Source organism: Podarcis muralis, chromosome 4, assembly GCF_964188315.1.
Source record: "Podarcis muralis chromosome 4, rPodMur119.hap1.1, whole genome shotgun sequence".
Lineage (NCBI taxonomy): Eukaryota > Metazoa > Chordata > Lepidosauria > Squamata > Lacertidae > Podarcis > Podarcis muralis.
In genome coordinates this window covers 68,578,434-68,603,077 of record NC_135658.1, presented here as the reverse complement: position 1 = coordinate 68,603,077, position 24,644 = coordinate 68,578,434, and the positions used below count along the sequence as shown (strand labels likewise).

Sequence of the window (24,644 nt, the reverse complement as noted above, 5' to 3'; positions counted from 1 at the left end):
CATATTTATTTATCATTTACTACATTTATAGTTTGCCACCCTCCAAACAGCTCAAGGTGGAATTACCTAATACTTTCTCCCTCCATTATAACATCACTACAACATATCCTATGTAGACTTACCTAGCAGTAAGCCCCTTTGAACATTTTTCAGCCATGCTGCAATTTCACATGTACTAGCCGCAAATACATTTTTGTATGGATGCCATTCAGAAAATTATATTTGTATTCATGTTAGATCTGCTTCAGAAATGTTTCCCTGAAATACCTCAACTGACTCTCAGCTTTGCACTCAGTAAAATCGCAGGGCCTTTTGCAGCACCACCAGCTTCTATGTTTACATGATAAGAGTTTGCTCTATTATGATAATGGAAGGAATTGATCTCCATTAATGAATACCATCAATGCCTCTGTTTGGATGTTCTTTTGGAATGGCTCTGCAAACGGCATTGCACAAATGACCTACTAAACTGAAAAGTGAATGAATACTCAAGAAAATATTTTAACACCTTCACACACACAGAGAAGGTGTTAAACAGATGGGTGCCACCACCAGGGATGGTGGAGAAACTTGCTACAGGTAAACTGAACACCAAACCTTCTCATTGGTATAAGAATTTAAGGTCTCAAATATATAAATTAAATGTTCATAAATTTACAAGGCAAACGCATACATAAGTATGAAATAGTACAGGAGAGCAATCCTGAAACCATTTTGACTCTCCCAAATTGACCTCAAATGTTTCTCTGCAAGGAGGAAGAAAATGGGAAAGCCTCTCCATTGCCTTTTGCTTACCTGTCTTTAGGGCATCTTCGTGTATGAATCCTGTGACCTGGATTCAGGAATTAAAGTATTTACCATCACCAAGGAATGGCCGGGATGCCCAAGTACTGTAAAGCAATCACTGGCTATTGTCAGGTATCCTGGCAGACAGGATTTCTGTTGTAGACCGCCTCCTTCTGTGATGTATGTATGAAGTTTTTTGGGGTGATCTTGAGCTACAGGGTGGGCAATTTCAAAAATCTATATAAGGGCTTGCACACTAAGGTTCTGGGTTCCTCCTCCCTTCTGCATGTGGTGAGTGAGGACACTGTTACAACAGTTTAATAAAGAACATGCTTACTACTGCTTTGCTTCTCAATATTCTCTGGTTGGCTCCTGCTATTTTCTCCTACAGATAGGGAACCCACTTAAGGACTCTACATGGGCTCTTGGATAAGGGAAAAGGAGCTGTTTTTTTCTACATCACCATACTTTGCATGCTTGCTGACTTTGTGAAGCAGTCTTACTTGCAGCGAGATTCTGAGGCTTTTCCAGATACAGTGGTACCTTGGGTTACATACGCTTCAGGTTACATACACTTCAGGTTACAAACTCCACTAACCCAGAAATATCACCTCGGGTTAAGAACTTTGCTTCAGGATAAGAACAGAAATCCTGCAGCAGCTGCGCAGCAGCAGAGGGAGGCCCCATTAGCTAAAGTGGTGCTTCAGGTTAAGAACAGTTTCAGGTTAAGAACAAAACTCCAAAACGAATTAAGTACTTAACCCGAGGTACCACTGTACAGTAAAAAAAAAAAAAAGCTTTGCAAATATGACAATGTATTTCCAAAAAGGGGCTTTAATTGGATTTTCTAGTTAAAATGGGAGTCTGATGCCTATACTTCTGAACTACAGGTTCAGTTTGAACTAAGGGGACTTCAGAAAATTTTAGGTATCCTTCTCAAGGAGGGCTCTGGTTTGCAGTCTTTGTACTGGGATGCGAAGGTAGTGTGGGTGGTGCAGGTTTCTCTTTCAATATTCCAATCTGTCAATGAAATGGGTCACTCATTTACTTCACAATGTTGCTATCTGCTAGTCTGTTTCCATAACCCAAGACAACTTGAATATAAATGGCTGAGGTGAGATGGGAGGGAGGGAGGGAGGAAAATAATCAATAAAAAGTATGTTGCAGTGGTGGAAGATCTTTCAAGCTTTATCAGTTTTTGGTTAACTTCTGACACAGTTCATGGCTTTAAGTTACATTCCGTTCATATTTCAAGTTTCCACATGACATAGCCGGTAAAATAAAAATCCAGCTGCATAAACTGCTTTAACTGCAGGGTGTTGTTGATCACCTTGTCACTCAGACAGAAACCCTGAGGCAAGATGCATACCGGCCTGGGAAATCACCAGCTCATTTTAATAATTAGTAACAACAACAACAACTATATATATATATATATATATATATATATATATATATATATATATATTTGTTAAGTTACAACAGTCAGACTAGATCAGGAATACAGTATTAGAAAAGAGTGAAGTGAGAACTTCGGCAAAGTGTAATACTTTAGCAAATTGACAACCGAAACAATACGAAAAATCCACCTGCATCCCCACCCCACTCACACCTGGTGGCACATTTATGTATACACAGACCACTCGGATCCTAATCTACTGATATGGGACTATTTTTCCACCCCAGACTAAAGGGGGGTGGGAGTCCTCCTGATAATTCACCATCATTTTAGTGCTAATTTATCCTGATATACACATGATTCCATGAAATTTTAGCTGATATACACACTTTTGCAAAGCAATTTTCTCCATTATGACACATTTTAACGTTACTTTTGCTAAAATATTCATTTTTACCCTAGTTTACACATTTTTGCACACAATACTTTGTTGGGGAAGTGCATTGCAACATTTGAAGAAGTGAAATTTTTGAAGGATGGCTGTGTTTTGATTCTTGCATTGTTCAATTTTCATGAGGACTTCTTAATAAAATCACAAACTGATGTGAAAATGCAGAGAGCTGTATTTAAGATTGGGGAAAAGGAGAAACCGAGAAAAACCATAACTAACATATTCAGGCAACCTTAGGAAGACTAGACTGTATTTTAGTTTACATATTGTTTCAGAAGGTGTGAATTGAGTTTCTTCTCCATCCATAGTCAAAACAAAAAAGATACCTGAGCTTTCGTGTGCAGGTATCTGAAGAAGTGTGCATGCACACGAAAGCTCATACCAAGAACTAACTTAGTTGGTCTTTAAGGTGCTACTGGAAGGAATTTTTTTGTTTTGACTATGGCAGACCAACACGGCTACCTTCTCCATCCATAGTTCCATCTACCATGATGTTCTCTAGCCTACTCCTGGACTCTTATCCAGGAAAGAAACTGGAAATAAGCTCTCTTGCAAAGTTCTTTAATATTTCACAACACAATTAATCTTTCATTACCCACAAACACAGTGACCTTCAAGTGTACACCAAACACACAGGAGAAACCAGTAAAAATGGGTTAAATTATTTCCTACCCTTCACTAAACATCCAGCCAGTTTATGAACAGGATCTTACTATTTCTCTAGGGAACCAAATGAAAACAATAACACGAAGAGAGAACACTTTCAGCTGAGGCTTAGGACAAACATTCATGCCATTAGAGAACTAAGAGCTGACAACTTCTATTTCCTGATTAATCAACATTTCACACACTCGCTCTCACACACAAAACATGCAGCTCACTGCAGCCTGTGTTTCTACAGTTAGACATAAGAACATAGCTCAATTTCAATCCAGAATAGCTGAAAGACCCATGAATCCCTCTGACCCAGGAGGGCAACTACCGGTAACATAGCATAAAGGCCCTATTTTATTACTGCAGGTAGGGTGGCCAATGTGTGTCATGTTACAGAGGACAAGCTTCTATTTGAAGGGCTCTCTGGGCCAAGTCCAGTTTAAAGATAAAAAAGGGGAATAAGAAAGAGCTAGTGCCTTGTAATGGCCCATCAATAGTTCGCACCAGCAGTGGGGGCTGACCCACTTGTATCCATAAACAAGATACTGGCTAACCAACCTTAGTCTGTTCTCAGCCAGTCCCCAACCAGTCAAGGAGCAGGTCTGCTTGTCACTGGCGTTGCCTTCCACTACAGCTGGTCTTCCTGCCTTCTGCCCTACCAGTTGCAATGGGCAGACTCACTGCTGACCACCTGCTATGGTAAGATTCTACTTTAATTAGAATAATTCATTCTAAATTTGCATTTGTTTTCAAGGCCCACCCTATTCCTGTATACTGGAATACTGTATACAGGACTGTATCCTGCTTTAATTGTTTTTGTTTTTGTTGTTTTACATTTTTGTCACCCGTCTCGCCTCGGGGCCTGCTGGTGATGCGCAGGTAATAAATTGAATCATCATCATTGTCTATACATTTAAATTTGTGTGTAAATTCTAGGGACGCGGGTGGTACTGTGGGTTAAACCACAGAGCCTAGGACTTGCTGATCAGAAGGTCGTGGTTCGAATTCCCGCAATGGGGTGAGCTCCCGTTGCTCGGTCCCTGCTCCTGCCAACCTAGCAGTTCGAAAGCACATCAAAGTGCAAATAGATAAATAGATACTGCTCCAGCGGGAAGGTAAACAGCGTTTCTGTGCGCCGCTCTGGTTCGCCAGAAGTGGCTTAGTCATGCTGGCCACGTGACCCGGAAGCTGTATGCTGGCTCCCTCGGCCAATAAAGCGAGATGAGCGCTGCAACCCTAGAGTCGGCCACGACTGGACCTAATGGTCAGGGATCCCTTTACCTTTTCCTATGTAAATTCTACATCCGCTTTTTCTGGTGATGCATTTCCTCCTTTTGGGCAATGCATAAATGACTATCCAAACCACAGGGCTGGCTGGTAATGTGAAGGCCATTCTGGACCTCTGCCTTCTGTGCCCTTGCAATCTGTTTGGATTTGTTTTGGTGGAACTTGCACAGTAGAAATTCCTAGTGGTTGTCAGTGGGAGGGTCTTTCCTTCCTTCCTCTGTATGGGCCTATGGCAGAGACATCCTCATTAAAACTCTAAAAAGCATAGCATGCAGGAAATGTATGCAAAGAGTCCCATGGAAATGAATGAAATCTGTGTACTAGCACACTCACACTTTTGTGGTACTTTCTGGGACATCTGAAAGAGTTTAATACAAGTGTTTGGGATGTGTGTAGAAAGATTCCATTCTTTTTTATTGCAGTCACAGATGTCTACTCAGAAGGAAGTCCATTTTTAAAAGTAGCTTACTCCCAGGTAAGTGTGTATCAAATTGCATCAATTACCTGTTACATGAAATGTGTTAGGTGGTTTTGTTCCACCCCAAAACATTTTCATCTAAATAAAATGGGTGGGGAAAGCTCTTTCATGAAACACCTAATTAAGCTAACTTTTTGTTAACATTTACCTATCAGTTATCTCAACTTTTGAAACTAGCCCAAGTTCTGATTGCCCCGAAAAAGGATTCAACCCATGCAAGAAAACTGATCTCCTGGAAAGCTTCCAAAAATGTACAGCCTAAAATGATATAACTTTACCATATTCCATTGCAAACCTGGCATGAACATGCTGCTTAGCAAACTGTGATGAGTAACAGGAGGGACACAAGCTTTTAATGCTATCAAAACATTTAGAGTGAAAATTCAGAAAGTTTGTATATAGGGGAGGAAAACTCCCATACATATCATCCCTAAAGTATTCCAGGCCCTTTCCCCACTACTTCTGGCATCCTTAAACAGAATGACATCACAATTCCATAGTAGAAACTGTGATTGCACACAAAGAGAGAGAGAGAGAGACAGCCTGTCACTGGGGTACTCTTTGAATCCTGGCCAAACGTCAAAGGCAGATTGTTTAATGATGAACTTTCGTTCACTCTTTCATTACATCAAAGTTGCATGTGCGTTCAGGACCCTGATGAATAATACAACTTCATATATCTCCGCCGTATAACCTATATTCATATTGTATCTGCTCATAGCTTTGGTTCAATAACGTGGCTTTGAAACTTAAAATACAATGCTATACCTCTGCTTTCTCCTTCACGCTCTTCCCCACTGATTGCTCGGGGCAGAGAGAGGCTCATATCTTTCTGTCTTTTCTTCACTGTCCCAGAAGAACTTCATTTATCATGATCACTTTATGTACAATGATGTACATAAAGCAGGATCAAACCAACTGTCCCTGCTCCCCTAACCCCGATGGATTCATTGGTTCTGTTTTGTACATAATCTGTGTATGTTGCCCCCTAGGCTCTATATTTGCAACCTAGGGTGCAGAGAAAAGCAGGGGGAATCAAGTCATACATGTGTGTAGGCTGACACCAGATACACTCACTGCAACTGCATCTATTCACTGTACATAATTTCCAGTTATGTGGAAAAGGGCTTGCATTATTCATTTTACTTTGTTACAATACCCAACGCCTTGCACTTTCAGGCCCAAGGGAGCTTCAAGGAAGCTTACAAAAATCTAAGAACAGTATAAACACACAGCATTTAATTTGCTATTTCACAGAAACAAATACTCCAGCCAAGATGTTTACAAAAACTAACAGGATTGTGATCAACTAAAAGATAGCTTTATCTGCCACCCATGGTTGATGGGACAAGATTTTTGTGGTGCTGTTTTGAATTAACCCGCTTTATTTTATATCTGTCTTAAATATAAACATTATGAATTATAGATCTGGTTCTGATATAGGAATATTACTAAATCATACTTGGTAAAATGTCTTCTTCCAAACGTACCTTATTTGGGTCTTTAGCTTGCCCAAGTACTAAAAAAAAGTCTCCAGGCAACTTGTTAAAAGATGGCTTTGAACAGACATATGGAACTGCAGCTCTCTGTAATTACTGTCATTTACGAATTACGGCCTGATTTAATCTTTACAAAATAATTTTAGATGCAGAGCTTTAATTAAACTTTCATTTTTATAGGAATGAGCTTGATATTGTAGAAAGTCATGAAACAACCTACATCAACCAAGTCAACAGAGATCTAAAGAGCTGCTTGGCGTTAAAAAGTGGGTATTTGCCAGCAGTTACAACATAGCAATATCTGACTTAACATATTATTCAAACTTCAAATGTGGAAAATGTGGCACACATTGGTTATCACTCTGTAGCAATAGCACTATGAACGAAAAGCAGTAACAGAGTAATACCAAGATATTTTAGCAAAGAATCCTGTCAATAGAATGTTGACTTTTGTGCTTATTAGCAGAGCCAGAGAGTTATGTTGTATGCCCCTGCAGTCAACCAGGATCTTCCTCAGACATCTAGATGGCTAAAATGATAGAATCTCTATAATATAGAGAATTATAGAGGATCATCTAGTCCAACCCCCCTGCAATGCAGGAATATGCAGCTGTCCCATATGGGGAATGAACCTGCAACCTTGGCATTATCAGCACCATGCTCTAACCAACAGAGCTCATAGTCTGAAGGCGAAAACACCTATGTTAATTAATCTGTTCTTATCAGCTTAATATTTGAGCCACCTAGTTCATCTCCTTCCTGTCCCACTAGTTACTTTAACAATCCTGGCATTCCTAGGCATATGTCTACTCTTCAGCAGCAGGCTTACCTGCTTAGTGCACCTGACGTAGCTGGGTGCAACAGGAAGTGATCCTTGTGGCATTTCTCTTCCCGGCCAGAAGAGAAAAATGACTAGGACGTGTACGATTGATGTCAATGCTCATTTCATGCCAACTGAAAAAGCTTGCTTACATTACAAATACATGGAATTGCCAGCCCAAACATGTGCTTATACGAACCCTTTTTCAGGATTGTCGTGTCAGTGTCAGCCACATGCATTGCTGTGTGCCCACTACCAAATACATAGGCTTGGATCCTAAGATAGGTTATGTTAGGGATGTTTGCAGAAGGAAAGTTTCCCACCCCCTTCTCCCCACTTCAGCCCCCTGAAAAGCCTCTCTGGAAGGTCAAGCCCATCCTGAAGATTGCACAGGAGGTCTTCTGGGGATGGCTGTGCTCTGAGAAGTCCAGATAAACTTATAAGAGTAACCCAAAAAGAAAATCAGTAACTGCAGTTTCCCTGGCGAATAGTTTGCACTTCACCGCCATTCAGCAACTTTGGGGAAGTGTCAAGTATATCCCACAGTACATTTTCAGGACAAGCTGGCCAACTTTCCACATGAACTGACCGGAGTTCATTGGCAGACAAATCAATGTGGGATAAGTCCCATGAAGGCAAAAAGTCTGAAAGCACCTGACGTAACAAATCAACTTCTCAGATTTGATCTTGTGTGGGTTTGTTTCTGAAGGACAAAGAGAAAGTTCACATACAATGGAACTTTGCAACTGTCTTAACAAAGAAAGAGAAAACCTATTCACAAAGTTTGCTCTAACTCAACTTCTAAAGTTACTGACTGACCTCAGAAATACTGACTCACAAATGTGAGGTAATGGAAAGTATAAAAAAAAATCAAATCAATCCCATTTCCTTTTTTCATGGTTCTCTGCTGCTATTTTTCGTCCTTCCCCCCACCTACCCTGATCTTGGTTCACTGACTAATTTTTATCCTGAATCATACAGGACCACAACATTGGTCCCTAAAGCAAGTACATATAATGGATACCCTGCAAAGAATGGACATTGATCCACACACAGTAATTAATGACTCAGTGCTGTGGCAGGACCACAGGGGACATGTCAAGTATAGATTTGTTGATTGTATCAAGTCAGTGCTTTATCCTAAGCCCCAAAACAAATTTTATTCATTGTTTTATTGTCACGCAGCCATCATCTCGAACATTCCAGACATAGTCAGCAGACAATATTGCTCCATTCCCCTCATTGTTTAAAGTTATATTTTATGGTGGATATGTGTTTTTGCATGGCTGTGTCTTGCATTGCACAAATTATTCATGGATGCATTTTCATACTCATACCTTTTAACCTAATTATATTTGACCAGTTCATTTTATTATCAGCATGAGGGTTTGAATCAGGTGCTTCCTAGTCTCTGTTTGGTATAAACACACTTTATATCAAGAGTGAATGAAGTATAAAGTCAAGAGAGAAAAGGGGGAATTCTTTCTAGGCCACAAACATGGCTCTTTGGTGGTTGTTTGGTTCTTAATGATTAGCCTGGTTATAAGTGTTTCCAGGTTATAACTAGAATTTTGCCTGGACTAAAGCATATCCTGGATCTTGAAGAGTCTCTTTTTGTTAACTTTCCCACCCACCCATGGCTCTTCTTGCCACCTGCTTCCTTCCCAATCTTCCAACTTCCTTGTCTGCCCACTGCTTCCAATTTCCAGTTTTCTTCAGGCTTACTCCTCAGTTTTGACCTAGACCCATTACTTACACCAGGCTGACCTTGTGCTACAGTTATGCAGCTGACTTCCTAAATTCTGTTTTAATTCTCCTGTTGAGATGAGTTACAGGAATACTTACAAACTCCCATCTCAGCCTTGCCAGGATTTTAGGATCAGCATGCCATGTAATGAATAGTACTAATGTTCATCATTATTATTTTTCAATAGATGCACAATTATTGCTAATATTATTTCCACTGGACATTTCTATTATCGCTCCAAATGTATTATTTTATTTGATGCAAGAAACAAGTCATCCATGAATCTGAATTAATACTCTCCTGTTTTATAGTTTAAAGCTAGAAGTAAAAGTAACTATAGACAGATGGCAACACCGATCAAGAATAAATTCTTGGATTTTTCCAAAGGGGATTACGTAACCATCAAACTACCATAGAGTGGCTACTATGTGAATCATGCCATGATTTATGGGCTGAAATAAAGGACAATTCAAGCACTTGTTCTTAATTCATACAATGAAGATACCTCCCACATCTTGCCATTCCCCAAATTCACTGCAACAGATCTGTCAACACTCTCTCTTCAGTTGCTTCTGGAATGTAAAGACAGTGAGCACTACTGGGAAAATTTAAATGGAAAGCTAATCAATATCAGTATATAGATATTGTTAAGTAGAACTCGATTTTCTGCGTTTTGATTAAGCATGCATGCAGGAGGATACGCTACTTTGGGTTGAAAATGAAAACTAAGATAACCTAAGGAAGCTTACAGAAGGAAAATTTCTCCACCACCACCAGTTACCTTTGTCCCTCCAAGACTGGGAGGGGCTATCTTGAACCATGTGGGATGGGATGTGGAGAGCGACTAAATAAGCCACATCAATTCTGGGGACATTCTTTCTTTAGGCCAGCAGCCCCTCGCCATGCCCCAATATTCTTTGTTCAGCAGCAGCCACCTATGTCCTGCAGAGTCATGGGGTGGCAGTTTCAAGGGTTTTCACAGTGAGAGAAGGGGGCAGGAAACGTAAGGAAATTGATTTTAAGATCCAAGCATGTGACCCTTAATTGAAAAATTCTACTTTTAAACAAGGGAATTGACAGAATCTGGAAAAAAGTTGTTGTTTTTTATTTTTGAAATAAATATAAAAGTCTATATGGCCTCCAAGACACAGAAGGCAAGGCAGAGTAAGCAAAACTATATGGTTAAAATACTGGCAAACCTTTGATATATGTATAATGGGAATAGATATTGAAACGTAATAACACCGTTCTCTTGTATTCAAACTTAAAAGAAAAGTTTCTGAAAATAATGACCAGATGGCAAATCACCCTAGTCAATCTCAGGAAAATTATCAGCAGATATGACTCTATTTATTGGAAATGCAGGACACATGTTGATGCCCATTATTATCATTCATGATGGTTATGTCCCATAGCACATAATTTTTGCTTTCCATTTCAATTAAAGTGATCACTAGCTTACATAGCTCACTTTCTTTTAGCCTTTGCAATTAGATAGATAGATATGAGGTAGACATTTAATATTATATTAAGGTCAAGCAGCTAAGATTGTGTGTGTGGGTGTGTATGCAAAGTGCTAGAAAAAAAATGAACTTCATGAAGAATTGAACATACATAAATGACCTCCATAACGGCAAAAGTGGCCAGTTACATAAGAGGAAACTGCACACAATTATGTTTATCATCCTTCATTAGTTACTGGAACAGTAAGAATGTTGAAATATAAAGCAAGTTGCGTCCATTTGGAACCTTACAGTGTGCATAGTTTATGCATGGAGAATTTTTTTAAAAATCAACAAAACTGAGGCCCATTAAAGTGAATGGAGGGATAACTTTGATTGGGCCTATATACTTTCTCATATACACACCCGTAGTTTTGCATCTTCCCCTGGACAGCTAGAATCTCTTTCCCATCCGAGATCTTAACAGACTGCTCCCAGCAAAGATGTGGAACTAAGGGATCAAAACTCCCTATAGAATCCCAGATGTTTTACCTAACCAGATGTCCATTGGGTCACAAAAATACAGTTGTACCTCGGGTTAAGAACTTAATTCATTCCGGAGGTCCGTTCTTAACCTAAAACTGTTCTTAACCTGAGGTACCACTTTAGCTAACGGGGCCTCCCGCTGCTGCTGCGCTACCACCACGCGATTTCTGTTCTCATCCTGAAGCAAAGTTCTTAACCCGAGGTACTACTTCCGGGTTAGCGGAGTCTGTAACCTGAAGCGCCTGTAACCCGAGGTACCATTGTATCCTTTCTTCTGTCTCTTGGCCAACGTTTGCAGCAAGCTCCTCCCAAAATTCTGTCTACTGTGTGCTGGGAGTTAGTCTGGGAACACTACATCACCTCCAACACAACTGGGTTTACTTCCAGCCATCCTGCAGAGATGGCAATGACTATGCAGTGCAGCTTCTGACAGTGAGAAGATATTCCATGAACAAAAATCTTTTGCATCCAAGCATGCATACACATATATGTATATATATTCCACTTCCTTGATTTTGTTTATCCTTTCTCTGGTTAGGTTTGGGTTTTCTGAGGCCAATAATTATTTCTAAATGGATAATCACGTGACTATCTCAACTCATGAAAGACATCACACACAATCAGCATCTTTCCCCCTGCCATGTGTCTATTCATGTCATTGCTCCAGGGTAGCTATTTTGCTCGATTTCTTAACATTTTATGTAGCAAACAAATCACACATCCCAGTCAAATGCCACTGATTTACGTCATGTAGAAACAGATCTGAAGAAGCATAGGCAAAATAAGAGCAAACAGATGTTTGCAAACCAACCACTGTGCTAATGGAGGTAATATGGCAGCGTTTCAGAAGCAAAACATATTATATACTGAGTTGGCCAGCAGAGTTTTAAGCGCAGCTGCATAACTCTGGCAGGAGACAGAACATTTCAAACTGCTATGTGGCATTATTCAATATCAAGTGAAAAAATTACAATTATCTGGTGCATAAATGGTGTCCTAACAGAAAATCGAACCATGACATTACACAACGAGGAAGTAATTTCAAAGCTGCTACCTGCTACCTTAAAAAAGTATAAAGTGGGAAATAGGGAAGATATGAGTACTGATCACTATTTCTTGCAACCACATTGTAAATCATGCCCCAGTGTTTGAAAAATGCTATTAAGTAGGGCAGCAATATGTTTGTCTACAAATACCAGCTTTTAGGCTGAATACAACCCTAGATTAGGAATGGGGAGGGAATTTGGTTTAGTTCACCATTAAAGGTGAATTAACCTAATTCACACTTCCTAAAACAATTTAAGAAGTGAAACACACTCATCCTTTGAAACCTGCATTTCTCCAAATTTTGCAATGCAGTTTTCCAACCAAGTAATGTGTACATGAAAGCATATACTTGGCATAAAGTGTGCACAAACACACATATATTAGTGAAGACAACATATAACTCCTGCAGCCAATCAGAAACAGCAGAAGCCCCGTCAGATGTTCGGGTTCCAAAAGAACGTTTGCAAACCAGAACAATAACTTCCAGGATTGTGGCATTCGGGAGCCAAAATGTCCGAGTTCCAGGGCGTTCGGGATCCAAGGTACGACTGTATTTCCATCTAAAAAGTGCCCCCTGCAATACTCATTCTGTTCAGAGTATAAAATTAACTAACTGCAGCACTGCAGCTTTCCCATAAAGAGCAATAGCTACAAAGAATAGAGGTTCACAGCCTGGCACATAAACAAAAATCCCAACCAGTCATATGTTAAAGCTCAGTCTGTCATATCAAAGAGATTTTCTCTCCCTTCAGCCTTGCCTCATGTTTAGACAACTATAAAGACAATGCCTCAAGTGCCTACATGAACTCAGGAGGTCTGTTGGGACATGGCACCAGAATGCTTCATTTTCTTTTTGCTAGCAATAGTGCCGCATTTCATATTTCACAAAGATTAAGTCGGAAATCAGAGAACCAAATGCCTGGTGATCAGAAATCAATTTATAAAACTAGATTTTAATTCTGCTCCACAGATTATATTGCAAGTTGAAAGCTGCCTTTCTATCAGAACTATTCAAAAATATTAATGTTTTAGTACTTAGATGAATCTTATTTGAAAATATATATTACCCGAGGTTTATGGAGGAAAGCTATAGGGTTAGCACAGTTTAAGAAACTGCATTCCCATAATACTCTGTATTATGGCTAGTTGCCTTCCTCAGAATGAATATAATAATAATAATCTTGTGACCTTAATTCCTTCTGAGACAGATCAGGCTGTTATATTGTTTTTTTTCTACAGCTACCGCTTTAGGCAAAGTGATCAGGAAAATGCTGGTATTAAGGTACATTACCATATCCGGTCTCCCTAAAGCACAACATAAAATATGGCTCTCTATGGGCCCGCATTATTTCTCATTAAAATCACAATTATCATCTTCATTTATCAATATGGTATGGATATTGCATGCCTTAGATGCACATATTTTGGCTTATAAGCAGTATACAAATTAATTTTTAAAAATCATCTATGACTTCGCCACCCAGGCTCCTGATAGGGCACATTCAAACTTCAGGAGGGCAACCCGTCACGGAGGTCATTTTCTCCCCCTGTGGGTGTGAGGGGTTGCTGCACTGGGCCACAACCTCTGCCCACCTCTGGACCAGGTAAGCAGCCATTCTCATACCCCTGGTCAGATATAGGTGTTTTCTTATGACTCTATAGTCTTAAACCCAGAGAAGTGCAGCTAACAGTTAAAGGGACACGACAGGAACTTGAAAAAGAGGAAGCGACAAGCAATTCACACTTCATTGTTTCACCAGTACAGTGTAAGCTACAAGAGAGGAAGGCACACATTCCATGAAGGGAGATGCCCAAACTCCAGAGGTGGAAAAACTCCATCTTTCGCACATTATTGCAAAAAATGAGAAAGGAGAAAGTGTATCGGATCTTGCCATTTTGAACACCTCACAAAAGAGTGCAAAGTTTCTGTCCTATATAAATGTAGAAACTGGAGAATATTACCATAGTTCAAAAGAATTAAAAAAAACAAAACCCCACTGAAATAATTACTGTTTTTTCAATCATCTTAATTTCTAGCACACTTAAGACACCTAGTGGCTAAACATTTGTCAGACATTGCACCAGAATGACCAAAGGTACTTCTAGATATGGCTCTGTACATAAATGGCAAAGCATTATTCCTACTATAATTTCATTAATATCCCATCTTCATTAAAATATATACAATAAATAAAATTTAAAGGATACCGCACGCAATATAGCACATCTTAAAAATGAACTATAACAATAAAGCAACCGGTTTTGACAAAAGCTGTTAAAATGAATAGCAACAGATACATAATGAGAGTCCTGAAAACGTCTGTCTAAATAAAATGATTTTTTTCTGCCCGCCTGAAATCAGACAGCAAGAAGAGCCAAGAAATATTTCTACAGAAGCTATGCAAGGTTCCTGGATGCCACAACAGAAGAGGCTCTTTCCTGGCTACTTACTTGCATTCCATAAGACCTAGTGGTACCCAAAGGAGTGCCCTTGTAGGGGAACTGAAGTCCCACACAGGTGCCTATGGAGGAATGCAATTGCTAGGATATTCTGGTCCCGAACTATTTCTGGTTTTAAAAGTGTGAGAGCAAGCACACTAACCTGAGCCTAGAAGAAAACTAGTAATTGGTGAAGCTGAGAAAGCACTGGTGTTATATGGCCTGAACAGGCATCTTCCATCATTACCATCCCAGCTGTGTGGTAATTCAGCTGAAGCTTCCAGACAATTTTCAGAGGCAGCTCCACACAAGGCCCATTGCATCAAACTAAGACTAAGTCTGGGTTTTCTTTCAGGACAGGATACATTTTGAGTATAAGCTGATTTGTAAAAAACAAACAAACCAACAGCTTGCGGCCACTGCCATTATAACTGAGCATCCAGGTCTTGGAAGTTAAGAAAGCCCCATTTCCATCCTTGTTTCTTCAGGAGGAGCGCAGAAAAAGGCTGAATACCTCATTCAGAATCATCACAACCCTCAACCAACATTTGATTAGAGGTTTTTACAATTAAGCAGTATACAAATTCTGTTAAATATATGCAATGCTTGTCTTGTCTGAATTACACTTCAGCTTGTTCACCAATCCAAAGCCACCAGCAGACTCCATTGCAACTACACACAATCCTGTGGACATGGATGCTTGGAGTTGTAGTCCAATAACATCTAGAGAACCACAGGTTTTCTACCATGGTTGTACTGAGACAAAGGGGTATACATAACACTGTCAGCGCAACACACCCAATTTTTGCCACTCCACCCTAGCTACTGCAGCCTTCTGTGCCATGTTCTAGAGCAGGGGTCAGCAACCTTTTTCAGCCGTGGGCCAGTCCACCATCCCTCAGACCATGTGGTGGGCAGGACTATTTTTTTGGGGGGGGGCGAATGAACAAATTCCTATGCTCCACAAATAACCTAGAGATGCATTTTAAATAAAAGGACACATTCTACTCATGGAAAAACACACTGATTCCCAGACCGTCCGCGGGCCGGATTTAGAAGGCGATTGGGCCGCATCTGGCCCCTGGGCCTTAGGTTGCCTACCCCTGTTCTAGAGGCTCCCCATCCCTCAGCAGAAGTTTTGAGGATATCACCTTCCACAAATAAAACTGCTTTCCACTAACCCAAAGACATCATTGGATACAACCACAAGTGATTGTGGCATGCTGTGAGGTCATGCTCTCAAAGGTATCATTTCCCATTCAATCATATTTTCAGTAATTAAAAAAATGTTTTCCATGGATTTTTTGTGTGTTGTTTCCTGTGAAGCCAAGATCCTTAAGATGTTGAAGATCCTCGATTCCAGGTAAATATGTCTATGCTGGCTTCCAGTTAGTGTAACAAAGAATGATTTATCAACATTTCTCTTTAGCCATTAATATAAATTGGATTGTTTAATATGGGTTTGGATTATTTTATTGTATTTGGTGTCAATTTCATTGGAACGGTACTTGCACTGTTGTGCACTGCCATGGAATCATTGATGAAGAATTGTATAGAAATGTCTTACATAAATAAAACATTTTACATTAATCATTTTGGAGCACAATAAAAACCAACCCAGAAACGCATGAAATACATTTACAGTTAGGAAACTTCTAGTTCTCAGGTTCCAGATTTTTTACTGCAGACAAATTCCATTGTAATAAATGGCATTGTACAAACATAAAGAAGTTGAAATCAGAAACACATTACTGAGCATAGTTATTATATTTGGTGGTCAGCAATCCATCAGCTTTGCGTGTAATCCCAATATTACTTTCATATACTGCCCTAGACAAAAGTTTCATTTATTTTATTTGTGCAATGCCTATGAATGCACATCAATTGGAGGGGGGGGGCATTGACATAAATGGTAGCCAGTCACAATTTCATTTCAATTCCGAAGACAAGTCATACCGCTCCTCTGCAGAAACTCTTAAAAGAAAATACATTAATTCATTCATTCTGAATTGCAGCAGTTTGTTAATGCTAGATAGATAGATAGATATTTATGAGTGTGACTTAGATTAATAAATACATTTAAATTGCTCTTGTCCTTTATTCTGAATTTTTATTTTAAACTCCACAGATATCATGAAGCTCCCAGTTCTATTGCCTAGTTATTATATAGGCATTCATAGATAGAAAAATACTTAGTGGTAAGAAAGGGAACATTGTGACAACGCTAATACTACCAACTGCTGAACAGATACTACTTTTCAGGAATATTAACACTGTATTTTCTTTTCTCAGCACTTCATGGAATCAAAGCCTACAATACAGGTAATGTGGTTCTTCGAGGCTTTTAATTAAATCTTAGAGAAAAAGAAAAACTGTATCACACTATTAAAAGCTCTGCACCTGTTTTGGAATAGTTTTTTGTATGCCACTTGGTGCTCTAGAATACGGCTGTTTCAAAAGAAAACAGTTTACGAATCCCTTTCACTCACAACTCTCCAGACACATCAGTCAGTCTACTGTGATGAAATAGTTGCTACTTGTTTTTTCTGCATGCAAGTACTAGGAAATGCTGTGCAGCAGAAAAAGGACACCAATGCGTGTTCTCCAAGACTGGGATTTTTACTTTTCTCCAGATTTAAGGAAAATTCCCTTGGAATTCCAAACCGAAAGATACAATGTGCAAACCATTGTTTTTGTCCGGCAATTTCACATCTTCTCCTCCTCCCCTCCCCCTCCCTTCAGATTCCACATCTAAGATAAGAAAGTTTGTTGTCTCTTTGGAAAAGAAAGTGCAGCATAATTAGAAGCGCATGGGGTGTCGGATAAGCCAGAACAACTGATTGCCCACACAGCTGGTGCTGAGCACAACCACTATAAACTGTCTGGAGATATTTATAACACACACAAAAGCCATTTTAGGAGGCTTTTTATTTTTTAAAAAAATAAAAAATCACAGCTGTAAAGAACTAGACAATCTGATATTTACCTCCTCTACTTTGAAAACAAAGATACTACACAAAGCTCAAATATCTTACCTCTTCCTCCATTATTCTTTTGTGTCAGTTGATTCTATTTTCCAGAAGTTCTGCTGTAAAAACTTGATAGGGGTTCTTGTGTGTGTGTTCCTGGTCTGTGTTGTTTCTCTTAGGACCAGCTGAACGGTTTTGTAGTCAGTTTGATTCAGGAAGCTGTGCTCTGTCCAGCCTACCAATCACTCCCACTTTGCAGGGTGTGGGCTGCCTGCTTACTTGTCTCTCTAGGCAGCTTAAACACCAGCCGGGCTGATTTAAGTCTAACAGGTTTCCTTATATACATAACTGTAAATTGCATTCCTGGAAGAAGACAGAGAAGAATAGGTAACTTAAAACTATTTTCAGTTAACTCAAGAAATGCCAAATGAGTTAATAAAATGCAATTTGCTTGGAAGCCACTACAAAATGGGTAAAACTTTGAAAGCGTGCCTTAGGGCGATGCATATTACTGCATTACATTAAACATTAGAGTAGACCCACTGAAATCAAGCAAGTCCATTGATTTCAATGGGTCTCCTTGATGAGTAAAACGACTATTGATTACCTACAGAAATTAAACAAATGTGCCTCTTTCAATAAATAGTTTTCAGTTAGTAGGGGAGATGACATTCTGAGATAAAGCAGCCACTACAAAAAAGAAGAAGAATGCTCTTATAAAAAAAAATTCAAAACTAATTTTCTTTTGGGTTATGTGTAATTAAACACCCTTGTAAGTGTTAAGACCACACCCTGCACCACCTTCCCCCACTCCAATCCTTCCTCTGCTATTTTGGTCCCCCCCATTTTTAAACCTTGCTTTTTTAACTTACAGCCAACCAGCAGTGTGGCGTATGAACTGCAGCTACAATGTGTGGGTTTCAGCACATTGTATTACACTGTGAAGCACCTCAATGTAAAACTTGGGCGAATTTCTGCAAAAACTGAAGTCCACCATGATGTGTTGAGAAATTGCCCAATCCATGTAGGAAGCTATTGTACATGAATATGTCAGCAGATTAATATTTCACCAGATATAGCATTCAACCATTCCATGTGACTGCTGTAGTGCTTGGGTAGGCAAACTAAGGCCCTGGGCCAAGATCCGGCCCAATCGCCTTCTAAATCTGGCCTGCGGACGGTCTGGGAATCAGCGTGTTTTTACATGAGTAGAATGTGTCCTTTTATTTAAAATGCATCTCTGGGTTATTTGTGGGGCATAGGATTTTGTGTGTGTGTGTGTGTGTGTGTGTGTTTTCAAAATATAGTCCGGCCCCCCACAAGGTCCGAGGGACAGGGGACTGGCCCACTGCTGAAAAAGTTTGCTGACCCCTGCTGTAGTGTGTGCCCTACTCTTGTCTTCCATCTACCCCTTCTCCTCCCCACATGGATATTTTGGTGACATAGATTAGTGAAAGATTAGTGAAAGATTGATTCAAGCCTTGCCCCAGGCAAGTCACTATCTGCAGGCTTCAGTTGTCCATCTGCTCTGTAGGAGAGAACAACAATTGTACACTCAAAGGAAACAGAATAGTGGGTGAAATGCTGGCAATGAGAGAACAGCTGGAGGAGGTATGATGATGGGAACATCTTGGGGGGAAAGTTGAGAGTGCCCAGAGGTCAGCCTCTCTTTCTACTGCAGCATTAGCCCATGACTCAGAAGATGCACCAGTGACAGAGACAGGTTCTGACATGTGGTGACCTAAAAGGACCAGCGAAGCCTCTCTGTGCAAAAGTTTCTCTCTTACTGCCTCTGTTCTCTTCTCAAGTGGGAATATATCAAATCTCAATATCAACGCTTTATGATGTACTTCACCCAAACACTATCTTTAGTACACTTTCATGGATGCTATACTTAGCTATCATTTCCTCTTCCTGAAAGATATTAATATTTGGCTTTCACGGTGCAGGAGGAGACAAGGTTAAGCTTCTGAAAGAACCCCCCCCCTTAAATAAATAAATAATCGATGCCAGATATATATATATATATATATATATATATATATATATATATATATAATGAAGGAAACAATAGAAGAGGAAGTTGAAGCTTGACCAGGGAATGCATTATCTGCACAAACACATTACTCTGCATTAAAGAAGAGTCAGTTTAGATTAGATAGAGAAAAGCTTCCTAATCAGAACAACGAGGCAGTGATGGAATACCATGCCAAAAGAAGCCACAGACAGAACGGAAATGCTAACAGAAAGATTAGATAGTGCATTAAAAAAAAAGGAGGGGGACACCAGATAAACCTTTGTTTTTTAACTTCATGCATGCACACACAGTCTTCTCAGTGTTCGTTCCTCATTGTTGTTAATTAAATGACGGGTCCAGTCCTAAAACCACATACTTCGCTCTGTCAGAAGTCCTTAGTTAGAAGGTTCACTGAGTTAAATTTCTTTATAACATCTATCACATACAATAAACAAGTTCTCCCAAATGGGCTGGAACGTCTCTCAGATAATGTCACATTCAGAGATTTTATTTCTGCCACATCCCACCATCAAACAAGAATGTGGGAAACCTTAACAAATTAGCCCGTAGACTCATTTATTTATAGAATAAAAAATCCCCAGTCTTTCTCTCTATGAACTGGAGCAGAAAGGAGTCTGATTTCAGGCCATCTACAACTAGCATTTTTAGCTGAATATATATATATATATATATATATATATATATATATATATATACATATATATATATATATATACACACACACACACGCGCGCGCACGCACACACACACACACACACAAATTGACTGCCTGTTTGATCAAGAAGGGTGGACAGCATTGTTTCTGCACTCATTAATGGTGACAGACAGACCAGACACATCCTGTCAACAATGGGTACTTGGGAGAATTAATTGATTTCAGGTATCCTGCAGATGCCCTGATTTAATTATTCTAAAGGCAACCCAACCTGAATCAGATGCAGTCTAGGCCCAGTTGTGTCCCCAATGATGTCATCTGAACTGTGAAATGGTCCAGTGCCTTCCCATCAAGTTTAGAGCCCTTCATCACCATCTCTCTCTCTCTCTCTCTCTCTCTCTCTCTCTCTCTCTCTCTCTCTCACACACACACACACACACACACACACACACACAACCTTTGCATTAGTTACCGGAGATGATGGGCATGTGCAACATCCAACTGAACACCAGTGTACAAAGCCTTCTTTGTGTAATGGGAGCCTCCTCATTTCCCTACTTCTCACTACTTTCTGGAGGCAGGAACAATCCTTTCTGGTAATGCCAAGGCTGCAAAGTTCAATCCCCGTATGGGGAAGCTACAGGAGGTTGGACTAGATGATCCTCAGGTTCCCTTCCAACTCTGCAATTCTATGAGTCCACGAGGTGGAGTTTGGGTATCCAGATCCATTTTGAGTATGTGGCCTTGCCAAAACAAGTCCAAATGAACATAGAACACAACTACTTTAGAATATGATCAAGAAAGTCTGAAACAATGCAGCTACTTAAGAACATGACTCATTCCGAAAATATAATATTGTTCTTGAATCTTCCCACCACACTTCCCATCCTCTCTTGCTGCACCAGTGTGGCACACCACACCCTATGAGAACCACTGAGTTAGTTGGACAAGGATACAATGGTTATTCATCTATGGCAAGAAAGAAAGAAAGAAAGAAAGAAAGAAAGAAAGAAAGAAAGAAAGAAAGAACAAATCAGTCAATCTATCCTCAGGCAACCTGTGTCCACTGCTCATCCCGTAGACTTAATCTCAATGTAAATGATCTGAACAGTACAAGTGATGTGCATAATACAGTTGCACAATTAAAGCCATCATAAAAACATTCTGTGACAGCATGCAAAGACAACATCTAATATCCAACATACCAATGCTATGTGAAAGACAGTGTTGTCTTGTAAGTCAAGCAATTAGGAGGATCAAGCAACACCAAGACAAGAAAACTTTCCTACCAGTTGCTGCGTGCATCATGCACATCTAATTTTATTGTTTGTCTTGTGACCAGAAGCAAAGCCGATTTCTACAATCCATAAAACAGTATTTCTGTTCAGTTTTGCCTTACTCTGCTATTATTAAATGGGCAAATAAAGCAATTTGTAACATAGGTGCCAACACCTTGGGGCCCTGGGTGTCTGAGGACCCACAAAATTCCCCATGAAGGGGCCAGGCCCTCACAAATCGGTGCCAGGCACCCACGGTCACGGGGCCAAGTTGACACTCCTGATTTGTAATAAGTTAGTTCTGAAAAGTAGGATCCCATAAAATACGGCAAATCGCCACTGTTTCTCATGCCTTTTCTTCAGCACCGTGTAATGGCGTGTGGGGTTCAGTTTTAGAAAGACTGCAAATAGGCAAGTCAACAACCTGCAGTTACAGGTCATAGAGCTTGCCCCCACTAGAATTATTTTTGTGGAGATGTATGCTTGAGTTGCTGTTAATCTTAAGTATAAAGGACTATACTTGAGCTTGCCAATAAAAATGAAAGTACTACCGGTGGGAACTCAGTTCAAGAAACAGGGAACACTTCAGGCAGTCATATCTATTCCTACATAAAAGTTTCATTTCTAATCCCATTTTTTTAACACCTCCTTATTTCATGCACAAAAAGTGAAGGATTAAATAAAATTACTTCCTTTTAATCAGAGTAGATTGGGCTTCGTGACCTGAACAGGTTTATGCTTGTATGCAAACATTTTACTGTCAGCACCATATGCCTCAGGCTTTGAGAACAGACAATACCCATGGAAAGTTGGGTAAGCTATCCTGAGAATATTTGAAGCAGAAACAAGGAAGGGTTAGTTTGATAGCATAACTGGCCTTAATAAAGCTAAGGGTACACACCCACCTCTTCCTTCCACTACACATTTTGCTTGAACAGTAGAGGAAAGCAGAAAGCAGCTCTTCACCAGTAAAGGAAAATCTTATACCTCAGGAAATTTAGAAACCCAAGTGTATACATGTATAGTTAACTATTCTAAAGCCTTAATCAGCAATAGTTTATATTGGAGTGAATTTGAAGAAGAACGAAGGTTAGCACCACTGACTAATTGTTTAAAGTGGACTATTAGCAGGTCCCATGGTCACTGCAATATTCTCTCCAGACACATGTCTTCCTTTGGGAAATACAACTGGAGGTCTTGATTTGGACTCTAGGGGAGTTCCAGATACTGCTCCTATCCCCAACAACAACTGAATCATAAGGAACCTTCTTTGAAATTAGGTAGTACGAAGATCAATGACCTTCAGAAACATAATCCAGAGCTGAATTTTAGTCTGTGTTTCCTATACTTTCAGCAGAGTATCCTGTTTAACTTTTGCCATGAAAAAAGAAGAATAAAAGACTGGTGATAGAACAAGCTATGATGTGTAATTATATGTTGTTCAAATGCTTCATGGTTTGTTCCCAAAGGATATTTGAGCTGCAATATTTTTTTTCTTGGTTTCCATGGGACGGACCTCAAATCCTAAAGAATCCTAGTCAAGATATATGTCATACTTGAGGCTTCTGATTATTTCCAGAAAGGGAAAAGGCCATTTCAACTTTTCAAGCACTGCAATCATATTTTCCATCAGAAGGGAAGATGGACTATAAGGAATAGGAGTTGATAATTTGTGAAGTTAATGGTCTGGCATACTGACTGGGGAGGAGTTTTAGTTTGTGAAAGGGCATGAAAAGGGATTTTGTTTGAAGCATTAGCCCTGAGTCTTCATTTGGGTTTGAAAGGGATTTCCAACCTAGCTAAACTGGCTGTGTTAGAATGATGCAAACATATCATCTTGAGCTATCCAAACATATTTCACCCAACTGACCACAGCCCAACCACTGTTTTGGTCACCTCCAGATTGGCTTACTGCACTGTGCTATATGTGAGGCTGCCCTTGAGACTGAACTGGAAGCTCCAGCCATTGCATAATGTGGCAGCTCAATCGTTTGCTGGTATGAATGGAACCACTGTAATTCATTGCCTCCAGTACCCATCCTGCTCAGTCAATTCTGGGGGATAAAATGGCCAAGTTTCAAAAACTGCTGTAAGAGTATAGCAGGGTCACACTCATCAGTCCCTCTCCTGATATAGGTTACTAATCAGGGCAGCCAAGGCCAATTCAGTCAATCAGCGTCGCCCACCATGACTTGCAGTTTGTACTACTTTACACTTACTCCAGGCCTTCCACAGTCTTTGTATGCAATCCAGACTCAATGTTAGTCACTTGAATCTGAATCCTCATAAGGCTTTAGTAACAATAGTTGGCAGGCACAGATATATAGATATATACTATCATTTAAACATTAAAAAGAGTTTGAATCTCAGCATGCTTGCATATGTGAACGTTTCTAGAGTAATTGCCTAAAGTAAGACTAAGTTGCAATCACTTGGATCAAGGATCCCTGAAGACCAAGTATGCTTCAAAAATCCTTCCGCATAAGAAAGCTGGTTTTCTGTCTCTGTATCCCACAATTATAAGGCAAGAGTTCCACCCACCACATGCTTCCATAGACACAGAGTTGGTCCATCTTTTTCTAAAAGAATACATTGGCTGGCTTCAGAAACCACTACTGGGTGGGGTGGATGTTGTCTTCCATTTGCCCAGGAATAGATGTCAGCTTTTTGGCTTGAAAACTTTCTCAGTATTTCCTCTAAGCATTTCTGCTTGAGGGCCTTCTAAATTCCACTTGGCCCAGTTTAGGGCTTGCTGTTTTGTGTCAATGCATCAGTGCAGTATACGTCAGCAGAGCAATGACTGAATGCAAAACTTTTCTCCCCACAGACTTAGTTCATAGCTACATTAAATACCCTCCCCTATTTCTTAGTTCATCAGCTTTTAAAACTATCTCTGTGACTTTCTCTCTCTCCTCTTGTCTCCCACTTCCAAACTTATTGAACCATAGCCCTAATTTGTAATGGCCCACTAGACCATGGGGGAAAACATTTGTCCTACCAGTCCTAACTGCTGTCATCTATTTAACACATGACTTCAAAATTTACACCTAAAAATCATGTTGCTCTCTCTTCCAAAATGAGACATAAAACTTTATAGTTAGACTTGAGTC

At 39.8% G+C, this 24,644-nt stretch overlaps 1 protein-coding gene across 1 annotated transcript in view; it reads right to left on the bottom strand.

Annotated features, from left to right (window-relative positions):
* MID1 (midline 1) overlaps positions 1–24,644 on the bottom strand; it is a 266,243-nt gene that overhangs the window by 181,137 nt on the left and 60,462 nt on the right. The window contains exon 3 of the mRNA XM_028727705.2: positions 17,631–17,927. The gene's annotated coding sequence lies outside the window, so the exon portion shown is untranslated. The remainder of the gene's footprint in view (positions 1–17,630; positions 17,928–24,644) is intronic.